Source organism: Scyliorhinus canicula, chromosome 6, assembly GCF_902713615.1.
Source record: "Scyliorhinus canicula chromosome 6, sScyCan1.1, whole genome shotgun sequence".
In the NCBI taxonomy this organism is placed as follows: domain Eukaryota; kingdom Metazoa; phylum Chordata; class Chondrichthyes; order Carcharhiniformes; family Scyliorhinidae; genus Scyliorhinus; species Scyliorhinus canicula.
The window spans coordinates 207,801,448-207,816,597 of record NC_052151.1 but is presented as its reverse complement, the minus strand read 5'-3'; the positions used below and the strand labels follow the sequence as shown (position 1 = coordinate 207,816,597).

Genomic DNA, 15,150 nt, shown 5'->3' with positions numbered 1-15,150 from the left:
CCGTCCGTGGTTTGGGAGGAATTGAAGGCTGTAATGAGGGGGGAGGACATTTCATTCAAGACAGAGGTGATTAGAGAGGCAGAGGAGGAAGCGCGTCCGTTGATCGGGGAGATTATGGCGGGCGATGGAAGAGATGTGGTGCATCTGGAACCGAGGCATTGAGTGAGGAGTTGCCCGTGAAGTTTGATCTTCTATCGAAAGGGATGGTGGTTCAGCAATGGAGGCGAGCCATTGGATTTCTGGAGCTGGTCAGCTCCATCGGCAGGCAGCAGCGTGGAAGATGGAAATAGGTATTTCTGCATCTGAATGTGAAGTGGTTCGTCAATTTGGAAGAATGTTGAGAATATTTTGGGGATATTTGGGCATTTCGGTTCTTAAGGGAGGGGAGTATCGGACTGAGAATCTAAAATAAATGTAAAATATACTCTTTAGTCGATGCGAATGGAAACGTTAATTCCGTTTCTATCTCTATTGATGCTGCCAGACCCGCTGAGTTTTCACTGAGTTTCTGTTTTTGTGTCCTGAAGCATAATGGGTTTGTTTTAACCCAGATGTTTCTGGATCCTGACCATTATTCCAGCACTTTCAGAATCCAGCACTAACTCCAGTTTGTATTGTGATTTGTGTCGGTACATTATTGTCCTGTCAACAAATACAGAAGAATAATGTACCGAGTCCAACAGCAAGTTGCGAATTTTAATCAAATGAAATGGCATTTCCTAATTCAACAAAGGGATGCTATCGAAGATTTCCTATAGCAACCTTAACGGAGCTATTGTGGCATCGCGGGTTTGGATTTCGTCAGGTTGTGAATGAAAGAAAATTTATTACGAACACAATAATGTTCAGAATTGGATTATGTGTGTCTGCCTGCGACTAACTGATTAAAAATTACCCAACGGTCCATTAATTCCGTAGCGGTCTCTGCGTTTGTGTAGTCGTGGCCGAGTGGTTAAGGCGATGGACTAGAAATCCATTGGGATCTCCCGCGCATGTTCGAATCCTGCCGACTACGAATATACTTTTCTCATTCAGTTTCAAGTTTCACCACGTTCCTTTGGAATGAATCGTGTCTGATGCGAAATGGTATCCTACACTTTTCAAAAAGACGAGTTATTTTTCCCAACAGAGTGCGCCCTATTTGAAAAGTCGGAACACTGTTGCACATGTGTTATTATTCAGTGATTGGGGAAGTACACAGGTCTTTCTGAATAAGAATTTAACAACGGAACACATGCTATTATTTAGTGAACGGAGATGCACAGACACCTTTCTGATTAAGATTGAGATCATGGGGCATGCGTTATTGATCAGTGAGGGGAGACGTAAAAGCCTGAATCTTGTGAGCAACAATTCGAATTTTACTTTCTGTCCAGGGATTGGCTATGGTGAATGCAGGAAAGCTCGTGATTCGAAACAAACCTGTTGGACTTTACCTGGTTTTGCAAGACTTCTGACTGTGCTCACTGCTGTCCAACACCGGCCTCTCCACATCACGGCCATCTTCAAACTAAGACAATGTGAATGCTTTTTGGATATTGTATATCGCTACTTTATTGTAGATCGTTGAATAAATATTAGAAACTAAGAAGGAACAAGTCAAGACCAGCATCTAGAGAAATGTTCCTCACTCACTCGTCAATCAGGAATGTTGGCTGTTTCCCAAGCGCTGGGTACTTGTTCGATTACGGAGCATTGCCAATGTAACCTTATGGCGGTCAATTGAGGACTCCCAAGTCGCGAACGTTGCTTTGTGACTATAAAGACTTCCACGGGTGCAATTCAAATAACCATACTTTCAAACTCCATCAATCTCCCATTGAACTCAGATTTCTTCTTTATTGTTAATAATGACTGACCATTGTGGGTTTGATGGCACACCCGATTTTTTGCGTTAAGATGGGGAAAGTGATTGAGGAGTATGTGGAAATTAATCAAAATGGGAACGTCTCGCCGTCCGTGATTTGGGAGGCATTGAAGGCGGTAATGAGGGGGGAGGACATTTCATTCAAGGCAGAGGTGATTAGAGTGGCAGGGGAGGAAGGGCGTCGGTTGATGGGGGAGATTATGGCGGGCGATGGAAGAGATGTGGTGCATCTGGAACCGAGGCATTGAGTGAGGAGTTGCCCGTGAAGTTTGATCATCTATCGAAATGGGGGGCGGTTCAGCAATGGTGTCGAGCAAGGGGGGTTGGCTATGATTATGGTGAGAAAGGCATTGGATTGCTCGCGGATCAGCTCCATCGGCAGGCAGGAGCGTGGGAGGTGGAAAGAGGTATTTCTGCATCTGAATGTGAAGTGGTTCGTCGATTTGGAAGAATGTTGAGAATATTTTGGGGATTTTTGGGTATTTCGGTTCTGAAGGGAGGGGTGTATGGAACTGATAATCGAAAAGAAATGTAAAATATACTCTTTAGTTGATGCGGAATGGAAACGTTAATCCCGTTTCTATCTCTATTGATGCTGCCAGACCCGCTGAGTTTCCCCTTAGTTTCTGTTTTTGTGTCCTGAAGCTTAATGGGTTTGTTTTAACCAAGATGTTTCTGGATCCTGACCATTATTCCAGCTCTTTCAGAATCCAGCACAAACTCCTGTTTGTATTGTGATTTGTGTCGGTGCATTATCGCCCTGTCAACAAATACAGAAGAATAATGTACCGAGTCCAACAGGAAATTGCGAATTTTAATCAAATCAAATGACATTTCCTATTTCAACAAAGGGATGCTATCGAAGCTTTCCTATAGCAACCTTAACGGAGCTATTGTGGCATCGCGGGTTTGGATTTCGGCAGGTTGTGAATGAAAGAATATTTATTATGAACACAGTAATGTTCAAAATTGGATTCTGTGTGTCTGTCTGCAACTAACTGATTAAAAATTACACAACGGTCAATGAATTCCGCAGCGGCCTCGGCTTTTGTGTAGTCGTGGCCGAGTGGTTAAGGTGATGGATTAGAAATCCATTGGGGTTTCCCCGCGCAGGTTCGAATCCTGCCGATTACGAATGTAGTTTTTCTCATTCAGTTTCAAGTTTCACCACGTTCCTTTGGATCGAATCGTGTCTGATGCGAAATAGTATCCCACACTTTTCAAAAAGACCAGTTGTTTTTCCCAACAGAGTGCGCTCTATTTGAAACGTCGGGACACTGATGCAAATGTTATTATTCAGTGATTGGGGATGTACACTGGGCTTTCTGAATAAGAATTTCACAATGGAACATATGCTATTATTTAGTGAACGGAGATGTACAGACACCTTTCTGATTAAGAGTGAGATCACGGGTTATTTGTTATTGATCTGGGAGGGGATACGTAAAAGCGTGAATCTTATGAGCAACTATTCCAACTTTCCTTTTTGTCCAGGGATTGTCTATGGTGAATGCCGGAAAGCTAGAGATTCCAAACAAACCTGTTGGACTTTAACTGATGTTGCAAGACTTCTTACTGTGCTCACCGCTGTCCAACACCGGCATCTCCACATCATGGCCATCTTCAAACAAAGACAATGTGAATGCTTTTCGGATATTGTATATCGCTAATTTATTGTAGATGGTTGAATAAATACTAGAACATAAGACGGCACTTGTCAAGACCAGCATCTAGGGAAATGTTCCTCACTCACTCGTCAGTCAGGAATTTTGGCTGTTTCCCAAGCGATGGGTCCTTGTTCGAATACCGAGCATTGCCAATGTAACCTTATGGCGATCAATTGAGGACTCCGAAGTCGCGAACGTTGCTTTGTGACTATAACGACCTCCACGGGTGCAATTCAAATAACCATACTTTCAAACTCCATCTAACTTCCATTGAACTCAGATTTCTTCTTTATTGTTAATAATGAATGGCCATTGTGGGTTTGATAGCACACCCGATTTTTTCCATTAAGATGGGGAAAGTGATTGAGGAATATGTGGGATTAATCAAAATGGGAACGTCTCGCCGTCCGTAGTGTGGGAGGCATTGAAGGCGGTAGTGAGGGGTGAGGACATTTCATTCAAGACAGAGGTGATTAGAGAGGCAGGGGAGGAAGAGCGTCGGTTGATCGGGGAGATTATGGCGGGCGATGGAAGAGATGTGGTGCACCTGGAACCGAGGCATTGAGTGAGGAGTTGCCCGTGAAGTTTGATCTTCTATCGAAAGGGAGGGTGGTTCAGCAATGGAGTCGAGCAAGGGGGTTTGGCTCTGATTATGGTGAGAAATCCATTGGATTTCTCGCGGGTCAGCTCCATCGGCAGGCAGCAGCTTAGAAGGTAAGAAGAGGTATTTCTGTATCTGAATATGAAGTGGTTAGTGGATGTGGAACAATGTTCAGAATAGTTTGGGGATATTTGGGCATTTCGGTTCTGAAGGGAGGGGAGTATCGGACTGATAATCGAAAATAAATGTAAAATATACTCTTTGGTTGATGCGGAATGGAATCGTTAATTCCGTTTCTCTCTCCATTGATGCTGCCAGACCCGCAGAGTAACCCCTGAAGTTTCTGTTTTTGTTTCCTGAAGATTAATGGGTTTGCTTTAACCCAGATGTTTCTGGATCCTGACCATTAATCCAGCACTTTCAGAATCCAGGACTAACTCCAGTTTGTATTGTGATTTGTGTCGGTGCATTATCGCCCTGTCAACAAATACAGCAAGAAAATGTACGGAATCCAACCGCAAATTGCGAATTTTAATCAAATCAAATGACATTTCCTAATTCAACAAAGGGATGCTATCGAAGCTTTCCTATAGCAACCTTAACGGAGCTATTGTGGCATCGCGGGTTTGGATTTCGTCAGGTTGTGACTGAAAGAATATATATTATGAACACAATAATGTTCAGAATTGGATTCTGTGTGTCTGTCTGCGACTAACTGGTTTAAAATTACCTTCCGGTCAATTGATTCCTTTGCGGCCCCTGCGTTTGTGTAGTCGTGGCCGTGTTGGTAAGGCGATGGACTAGAAATCCATTGGGGTATCTCCGCGCAGGTACGAATCCTGCCGTCTACGAATATTATTTTTCTCATTCAATTTCAAGTTTCAACACGTTCCTTTGCATCGAATCGTGTCTGATGCGAAATGGCATTTCACACTTTTCAAAAAGACCAGTTGTTTTTCCCAACAGAGTGCGCCCTATTTGAAACGTCGGGACACTGTTGCACATGTTATTATTCAGTGATTGGGGATGTACACTGGGTTTTCTGAATAATAATTTCACAATGGAACATATGCTATTATTTAGTGAACGGAGATGTACAGATACATTTCTGATTAAGAGTGAGATCACGGGGCATGAGTTATTGATCAGGGGGGACACATAAAAGCCTGAATCTTGTGAGCAACAATTCCAACTTTCAATTTTGTCCAGGGATTGGCTATGGTGGATGCAGGAAGGCTAGTGATAAGAAACAATCCCGTTGGACTTTAACTGATGTTGCAAGACTTCTTACTGTGCTCACCGCTGTCCAACACCGGCATCTCCACATCATGGCCATCTTCAAACAAAGACAATGTGAATGCTTTTTGGATATTGTATATCGCTAATTTATTGTAGGTGGTTGAATAAATACTCGAAACTAAGAGGGAACAAGTCAGGACCAGCATCGAGAGACATGTACCTCACTCACCCGTCAGTCAGGAATGTTGGCTGTTTCCCAAGCGCTGGATCTGTGTTCGATTACGGAGCATTGCCAATGAAAACCTTATGGCGATCAAATGAGGACTCCCAAGTCGCGAATGTTGCTTTGCGACTCTAAAGACGTCCACGTGTGCAATTCAAATAACCATACTTTCAAACTCCATCTACCTCCCATTGCATTCAGCTTTCGTCATTATTGTTAATAATGACTGACAATTGTGTGTTTCATGGCACACCCGATTTTTTGCATTAAGATGTGGAAAGTGATTGAGGTGAATGTGGAAATTAATCAAAATGGGAACGTCTCGCCGTCCGTGGTGTGGGAGGCATTGAAGGCGGTAGTGAGGGCGGATGTCATTTCATTCAAGACAGAGGTGATTAAGATGTGCGGGAGGAAGGGCAACGGTTGATCAGGGAGATTGTGGCGGGCGATGTGGTGCACCCGGAACCGTGACATTTATGAGGATGAAGGAGTTGCCGGTGAAGTTTGATCTTCTATCGAAAGGGAGGGCGGTTCAGCAATGGAGGCGCGCAAGCGAGATTGACTGTGAGTCTGGTGAGAAAGCCATTTAATTGGTGGCGGGTCAGCTACATCTGCAGGCAGCAGCGTGGGAGGTGGGAAGAGGTATTTTTGCATCTGAATTTGAAATGGATGGTGGATTTGGAAGAATGTTCAGAATAGTTTGGGGATATTTGGGCATTTCAGTTCTGAACGGAGGGAAATATCGGACTGATAATCGAAAATAAATGTAAAATATACTCTTTAGTTGATGCGGAGTGGAAACGTTAATTCCGTTTCTCTCTCCACTGATGCTGCCAGACCCGCTGAGTTTTCCCTGAAGTTTCTGTTTTCGTGTCCTGAAGCTTAACAGGTTTGCTTTAACCCAGATGTTTCTGGACACTGACCATTATTCCAGCATTTTCAGAATCCAGAACAAACTCCAGTTTGTATTGTGATTTGTGTCGGTGCATTATCGCCCTGTCAACTAATACAGAAGGAAAATGTACGGAGTCCCACAGCAAATTGCGAAATTTAATCAAATAAAATGGGATTTCCTAATTCAACAAAGGGACGGCAGGAAAATTTTCCTATAGCAACCTTAACGGAGCTATTGTGTCATCTCGGGTTTGGAATTCGTCAGGTTGTGAATGAAAGAATATTTATTATGAACACAATAATGTTCAGAATTGTATTCTGCGCGTCTGTCTGCGACGACCGATTAAAAATTACTTTCCGCGACAAATGACACCGATGCTGCCCTTCTGCTTGTGTTGTCGTGGCCGAGTGGTTAAGGCGATGGATTCGAAATCCATTGGGGTTTCTCCGCGGAGCTTCGAGTCCTGCCGATAACGTATTTTCTTTTTCTCATTCAGTTTGAAGTTTCACCACGTTCCTTTGGAACGAATCGTGTCTGATGCGAAATGGTATCCCACACTTTTCAAAAAGACCACTTGTTTTTCCAAACAGAGTGCGCTCTATTTGAAAAGTCGGAACACTGTTGCACATGTTATTATTCAGTGATTTGGGAAGTATACCGGGGTTTCTGAATAAGAATTTCACAGCGGAACACATGCTATTATTTAGTGAACGGAGATGTACAGACACCTTTCTGATTAGGATTGAGACCATGGGGCATGCGTTATTGACCAGGGAGGGGAGAAGTAAAACACTGAATCTTGTGAGCAACAATTCAAATTTTCCTTTTTGCCCAGGGATTGGCTATGGTGAATGCAGGACAGCTAGTGATTCGAAACAAACCTGTTGGACTTTTCCTGGTGTTGCAAGACTTCTGACTGTGCTCAATCCTGTCCAACACCGGCATCTGGCGCCTGTCTAGTAAAGTTGGCGCTGTGGCTTAGTTGGTTAAAGCGCCTGTCTAGTAAACAGGAGATCCTGCGTTCGAATCTCAGCGGTGCCTTTATCCATTTAGTTAATGCTTCAAGTCAAAACAAAATGTCAAAACAAATGTTGCGTTTTCATGTTGAAAATAGGAAATTCGGGGGAAATCTCTGGAGACCCCAAATCGGACACGATCGAATTTACTCCCGTTGTGAATCTAACTGGTTCCAATGCCGCCCCTCCCCCACAGGACCATCTTAAGTTTAGGGCAGCAGGGTAGCATGGTGGTTAGCATAAATGCTTCACAGCTCCAGGGTCCCAGGTTCGATTCCCAGCTGGGTCACTGTCTGTGTGGAGTCTGCACGTCCTCCCCCTGTGTGAGTGGGTTTCCTCCGGGTGCTCCGGTTTCCTCTCACAGTGCAAAGATGTGCGGGTTAGGTGGATTGGCCATGCTAAATTGCCCATAGTGTCCTAATAAAAGTAAGGTTAAGGGGGGGTTGTTGGGTTACGGGTATAGGGTGGATACGTGGGTTTGAGTAGGGTGATCATGGCTCGGCACAACATTGAGGGCCGAAGGGCCTGTTCTGTGCTGTACTGTTCTATGTTCTATCTCCACACCATGGCCATCTTCAAACTGTGATAATGTGATTAGTTTTGGATATTGTATATCGCTAATTTATTGTAGATCGTTGAATAAATATAAGAAGCTAAGAAGGAACAAGTCAAGACCAGCATCTAGAGAAATGTTCCTCACTCGTCAGTCAGGAATGTTGGCTGTTTCCCAAGCACGGGTTTGGGTTCGATTACGGAGCATTGCCAATGTAACCTTATGGCGATCAAATGAGGACTCGCAAGTCGCGAACGTTGCTTTGTGACTCTAAAGACGTCCACGGGAGCATTTCAAATAACCATACTTACAAACACCATCAATCTTCAATTGAAATCAGGTTCCCTCTTTATTGTTAACATGACTGACCATTGTAAGTTCGATGACACACCCGATTTTCTCCGTTAAGATGGGGAAATTCATTGAGGATTATGTGGAAATTAACCGAAATGGGAGCTTCCCGCCCTCCATGGTTTGGGAGGCATTGAAGGCGGTAGTGAGGTGGGAGGTCATTTCCTTCAAGAAAGAGGTGATTAGAGAGGCGCGGGAGGAAGGACAGCGGTTGATCGGGGAGAGTTTGGCGGGCGATGGAATATATGTGGTACACCCGGAACCGGGACATTGAATGAGGAGGAAGGAGCTGCCGGTGAAGTTGGTCTTCTATCCAAAGGGAGGCTGGTTCAGCAATGGAGGCGCGCAAGGGGGGTTGTCTGTGAGTATGGTGAGAAAGTCATTGGATTGCTGGTGGGTCAGCTACATTGCAGGCAGCAGCGTGGAAGGTGGGATGAGGTATTTCTGCATCTGAATGTGAAGTGGTTCGTTGATTTGGAAGAATGTTCAGAATAATTTGGGGATAATTAGGAATTTCGGTTCTGATGGGAGGGGAGTATCGGACTGATAGTCGAAAATAAATGTAAAATACTCTCTTCAGTTGATGCGGAATGGAAACGTTAATTCCGTTCCTCTGTCCACTGATGGTGCCAGACCTGCTGAGTTTTCCCAGAAGTTTCTGTTTTTGTGTCCTGAAGCTTAATGGGTTTGCTTTAACCCTGATGTTTCTGGATCCTGCGCATAATTCGAGCATTTTCAGAATCCAGCACTAACTCCAGTTTGTATTGTGATTTGTGTCGGTGCATTATCGCCCTGTCAACAATTACAGAAGGAAAATGTACCGAGCCCCACAGCAAATTGCGAATATTAATCAAATCAAATGGCATTTCATAATTCAACAAAGGGATGCTTTCAAAGCTTTCCTATAGCATCCTTAACGGAGCTAGTGTGGCATCGCGGGTTTGGATTTCGTTAGGTTTGAATGAAAGAATAATCATTATGAACACAGTAATGTTCAGAATTGGATTTTGTGTGTCTGTCTGCGACGAACTGATTCAAAATTACCTTCCCGTCAAATGACACCGAAGCAGCACATAGGTGCGTGTAGTCGTGGCCGAGTGGTTAAGGCGATGGGCTAGAAATCCATTGGGATCTCTCGCGCAAGTTCGAATCCTGCCAACTAAGAATCTTCTTTTTCTCATTCAGTTTCAAGTTTCACCACGTTCCTTTGGAACGAATCGTGTCTGATGCGAAATGGTATCCCACACTTTTCAAAAAGACGAGCTGATTTTCCCAACAGAGTGCGCTCTATTTGAAAAGCCGGAACACTGTTGCACATGTTATTATTCAGTGATTGGGGAAGAACACAGGGCTTTCTGAATAAGAATTTAACAACGGAACACATGAGGTGATTTGAGAGGCAGGGGAGGAAAGGCATCGGTTGATCGGGGAGATTATGGCGGGCGATGGAAGAGATGTGGTGCATCTGGAACCGAGGCATTGAGTTTGGAGTTGCCCGTGAAGTTGGATCTTCTATCGAAAGGGAGGGTGGATCAGCAATGGAGGCGAGCATGGGGGGTTGGCTTGAATTATGGTGAGAAAGCCATTGGATTGCTCGCGGGTCAGCTCCATCGGCAGGCAGCAGCTTAGAAGATAAGAAGAGGTATTTCTGTATCTGAATATGAAGTGGTTCGTGGATGTGGAAGAATGTTCAGAATAGTTTGGGGATACTTGGGCATTTCGGTTCTGAAGGGAGGGGAGTGTCGGACTGATAATCGAAAATAAATGTAAAATATACTCTTTAGTTGATGGGGAATTGAAACGTTAATTCCGTTTCTCTCTCCATTGATGCTGCCAGGCCCGCAGAGTAACCCCTGAAGTTTCTGTTTTTGTGTCCTGAAGCTGAATGGGTTTGCTTTAACCCAGATGTTTCTGGACCCAGACCATTATTCCAGCACTTTTAGAATCCAACACTAACTCCAGTTTGTATTGTGATTTCTGTCGGTGCATTATCGCCCTGTCAACAAATACAGAAAGAAAATGTACGGAATCCAACCGCAAATTGCGAATTTTAATCAAATCAAATGACATTTCCTAATTCAACAAAGGGATGCGATCAAAGCATTCCTATAGCAACCTTAACGGAACTATTGTGTCATCTAGGTTTGGGATTTCGTAAGGTTGTGAATGAAAGAATATTTATTATGAACACAATAATGTTCAGAATTGTATTCTGTGCGTCTGACTGCGACTGCCGATTAAAAATTACCTTCCGCCTCAAATGACACCGAAGCGGCTACTCCGTTTGTGCAGTCGTGGCCGAGTGGCTAATTGGCGCACCTGGAACCGGGACATTTAAAGAGGAGGAATAAGTTGCCGGTGAAGTTTGATCTTCGATTGAAAGGGAGGGCGGGTCAGCAATGGAGGCGCGCAAGCGGGGTTGGCAATGATTATGGTGAGAACTCCATTGGATTGCCGGCGGGTCAGCTCCATCTGCAGGCAGCAGCGTGGGAGGTGGGAAGAGGTATTTCTGCATCTCAATGTGACGTGGTTGGTGAATTTGGAAGAATGTTCAGAATATTTTGTGGATATTTGGGCAGTACGGTTCTGAAGGGAGGGGTGTATCGGACTGATAATCGAAAATAAATGTAAAATATACTCTTTAGTTGATGCGGAATAGAAACGTTAATTCAGTTTCTATCTCTATTAATGCTGCCAGACCCGCTGAGTTTTTTCCTGACGTTTCTGTTTGTGTGTCCTGAAGCTTAATGGGTTTTCTTTAACCCAGATGTTTCTGGACCCTGAGCATAATTGCAGCATTTTCAGCACTAACTCCAGTTTGTATTGTGATTTGTGTCGGTGCATTATCGCCCTGTCAACAAATACCGAAAGAAAATGTACTGTGTCCAACAGCAAATTGCGAATTTTAATCAAATCAAATGACATTTCCTAATTCAACAAAGGGATGCTATCGAAGCTTTCCTATAGCAACCTTAACGGAGCTATTGTGTCATCTCGGGTTTGGATTTCGTAAAGTTGTGAATGATAGAATATTTATTATGAACACAATACTGTTCAGAATAGTATTCTGTGCCTGTCTGCGCCAACAGATTAAAAATTACCATCCGCGTCAAATGACACCGAAGCGGCTCCTCCGTTTGTGTAGTCATGGCCAGGTGGTTAAGGCGATGGATTCGAAATCTATTGGGGTCTCTCCGCGCAGGTTCGGATCCTGCCGACTCCGAATATTATTTTTCTCATTCAGTTTCACCACGTTCCTTTGGATCGAATCGTGTCTGATGCGAAATGGTATCCAACACTTTTCAAAAAGACCAGTTGCTTTTCCCAACAGTGTGCGCTCTATTTGAAACATCAGGACACTGTTGCACATGTGTTATTATTCAGTAATTGGGGATGTACACAGGGCTTTCTGAATAATAATTTCACAACGGACCACATGCTATTATTCAGTGAATGGAGATGTACAGACACCTTTCTGATTAAGAGTGAGATCACGGGGCATGCGTTATTGACCAGGGAGGGCAGACGTAAAAGCCTGAATCTTGGGATCAACAATTAAAATTTTCCCTTTTGTCCAGGGATTGGCTATGGTGAATGCAGGAAAGCTAGTGATTCGAAACAAACCTGTTGGACGTTAACTGATGTTGCAAGACTTCTTACTGTGCTCACCGCTGTCCAAAACAGGCATCTCCACATCATGGCTATCTTCAAACTAAGACAATGTGAATGCTTTTTGGATATTGTATATCGCTAATTTATTGTAGTTGGTTGAATAACTACTAGAAACTAAGAGGGAACAAGTCAAGACCAGCATCGAGAGTAATGTTCCTCACTCACTCGTCAGTCAGGAATGTTGGCTGTTTCTCAAGCGCTGGGTCCGTGTTTGATTACGGAGCATTGCCAATATAACCCTATGGCGATCAAATGAGGACTCCCAAGTGGCGATCGTTGCTTTGTGACTCTAAAGACGTCCACGGGTGCGATTCAAATAACCATACTTTCAAACTCCATCTATGTCCCATTGAACTCAGGTTTCTTCTTTATTGTTAATAATGAATGGCCATTGTGGGTTTGATGGCACACCCGATTTTTTGCATTAAGATGGGAAAAGTGATTGAGGAGTATGTGGAAATTAACCAAAATGGGAACGTCTCGCCGTCCGTGGTTTGGGAGGCACGAAAGGCGGTAGTGAGGGTGGAGGTCATTTCATTCAAGAAAGAGGTGATTAGAGGCGCGCGAGGATGGGCAGCGGTTGATCGGGGAGAATTTGGCGGGCGATGGAATGTATGTGATGCACCCGGAATCGGGACATTTAATGAGGAGGAAGGAGTTGCCGGTGAAGTTTGATTTTCTATGGAAAGCGAGGGTGGTTCAGCAATGTAGGCGTGTGTGGTGGGAAAAAGAAAAACTCAGAAACAATCAGTCATGAATAAGAGCAAGTTAGCTTATTTCTTAACTCTGCAGAGGACACCTTCCTCTTTCTACAGGAGGGAGAGGAAAGGGCGCCGAGCGCCGCAACCTTCAGTCTTTACACATTCAAAAGATACTAGTATTTCTCCATTTCATATAAGCAGTTGTTTTTCTCCTGGCTTTACTATCTCGACCTTCAGCAGCTGGCATATCAGGTTTGCTCTCTCTCTCTCCAACCTTGCACACACACACAAACGCCTGCAGCTTTAGTTAATCACACTATTAAGCAGTTATTCAATATTAAGTATTAAAATTGTCCATTACAATTCCCTTCTTTTTGTCATCTTAATGACAACATCTATCAAAATTTTAATTGCAACCAGTCACCTAAGCAGTATCTACATTCCCTTATTGTTAAACTAATGTTTGCTCAAAGAACGTACATCAGGTATTATCGTACTCCTGTAGATTTTTCAATAATACCATCATTAATCTTTGGTACATAAAATGGGAAACATGTTGTCATTATAGCTATATGATACAGAAGATTAGTCTACTGACAGCTCATTCTCGAATGGAGGTATCCACTGGTTTGCCTCCTCTAAGTCAACTTGTTCCCTTGCTGCTGTTGGGTCAGATAGTTTCAACATCCGGTAACTGCGGGACAGGTTTGCTATTGCTGCTTTCTGCAGGCATTGGCAGATGCATGGTCCAGTTTTGGGGAGTCCTTTCGCCGTGGTCGCCACCACCAGGTTCCAGCTGTATGGGCCACAGGGGTCTCGGCATAAGTACTTATCATCTCGCAAGTACTTAGAGTCATAGGGCCACGGGTCACACGTAAATGTGCCTGTCTCTCCTCTGGTTAATGTCACTCTAACCTCTCCAGCCCAATACGCTTTTCCCATTACCAGTTCCGGCATAAGCATCATGATAAGTGACATTACCCCTTTCATGTTGACTTGTTCGGTGTGAGTTGGGGCTCTGCCACCCACTTACAATGACTAGCGTGAATCCACATTGCTCGTTCTGCTACCTTTATCGCTGTCTGCGTCACAAGGAGCACTTGGAATGGTCCCAGCCACCGTCTAGGTCTCCAGCTCTTCCTCCTGACGTCTTTCACCACTACCCAGTCGTCTGGTCGTGCAACTTCCACTCAGCTGGTTCTGGCAGGGCTTCCTTCACTTGAACTTGCACCTGAGATAAAATCGCAGAGAGTTTTGTACAGTAACGTAACATTTCATCCTCACAATGGCTAATCAGGGGCCTCGCAACGGGTTTTGGCCCAATTCCAGTGTTGGGTGGTCTGCCGAATAATATTTCAAATGGACTTAAATTGGCATTACCTCTGACCCTAGTCCTCGTGTACATTAGTACTACGGGCAGGGCTTTCATCCATGGTATTCCCATTTCATCGCAACACTTTGCTAGCTTATTTTTCAGACTATTCTCCTACCTGCTTAAGAGCCTGGTTTACAAATGGCGTGCCATTATCACTGCTGATTTTCTCTGGGATGCCCCATCGTGGAATAATTTCTGTTAACAGGGCCTTGGTTACTGCACTAGTATCTTGTTTGGCTGTAGGGAACACCTCTACCCACTTAGAGAACATGTCAACCATTATGAGGCAGTATTTCTTCCCTTCACTTGGGGTTAGCTCAATAAAGTCCATTTGAATATGCTCGAAGGGTCTCAGTGGTTCTGGGTGCACCCGTGGGCTTATCGTAATTCCTCTCCCCACATTATTGTTAGAACAAATAACACATCGCTCACAAAATTTCTGGGAGTAACTAGTAAAGCCTCTGGTGTACCAATGTGCAGCGATACTCTTGAACATCCCTCCTTTTGACACATGGTCCTTGCCGTGTGTCAACTTAGCGAAATGAGGAAATAGCGCTTTCGGTAGACATGGCTTATCATTGGGGCCGTGCTATACCCCTTCTTTTACCTTAACCCCGCCTTTGACCATTCGTTCTTTTCTTCCCGTGAGGCTTGTGTTTGCAGGTCTTGTATGTCCGCTGTTGGGATAGGAACTGTTAGTATTGGCATGTTTACATTATCACTGATGGGTTTTCGCGCTGCTGCTTTCGCTGCCGCATCCGCCCTTGCATTTCCCTGTGAGACTGGATCGGTTTTCCCTGTATGTGCGTCACACTTACAGACTGATACACTCAGGTAAGAGGACTGCGTCCAAGAGATCAGAAATCAGCCCTTGATGCGTGATTGGTTTGCCTGTTGATGTTAAGAATCCCCTATGTTTCCACAAGGTTCCAAAACCATGAGTCACCCCAGAGGCATATCCACTGTCTGTGTAGATAGTAACGGACTTGC

At 44.2% G+C, this 15,150-nt stretch overlaps 5 non-coding genes across 5 annotated transcripts; all 5 read left to right on the top strand.

Annotated features, from left to right (window-relative positions):
* Positions 1–934: 934 nt before the first annotated feature.
* Positions 935–1,015, top strand: trnas-aga. The gene has a single exon. It is a non-coding gene; the product is annotated as a tRNA-Ser (tRNA).
* Positions 1,016–2,919: 1,904 nt separating this feature from the next.
* On the top strand, positions 2,920–3,001 carry trnas-aga. Its single transcript has one exon. It is a non-coding gene; the product is annotated as a tRNA-Ser (tRNA).
* Positions 3,002–4,904: 1,903 nt separating this feature from the next.
* trnas-aga lies at positions 4,905–4,986 on the top strand. Its single transcript has one exon. It is a non-coding gene; the product is annotated as a tRNA-Ser (tRNA).
* Positions 4,987–6,885: 1,899 nt separating this feature from the next.
* On the top strand, positions 6,886–6,967 carry trnas-cga. The gene has a single exon. It is a non-coding gene; the product is annotated as a tRNA-Ser (tRNA).
* Positions 6,968–7,459: 492 nt separating this feature from the next.
* On the top strand, positions 7,460–7,533 carry trnat-agu. Its single transcript has one exon. It is a non-coding gene; the product is annotated as a tRNA-Thr (tRNA).
* Positions 7,534–15,150: the final 7,617 nt, after the last annotated feature.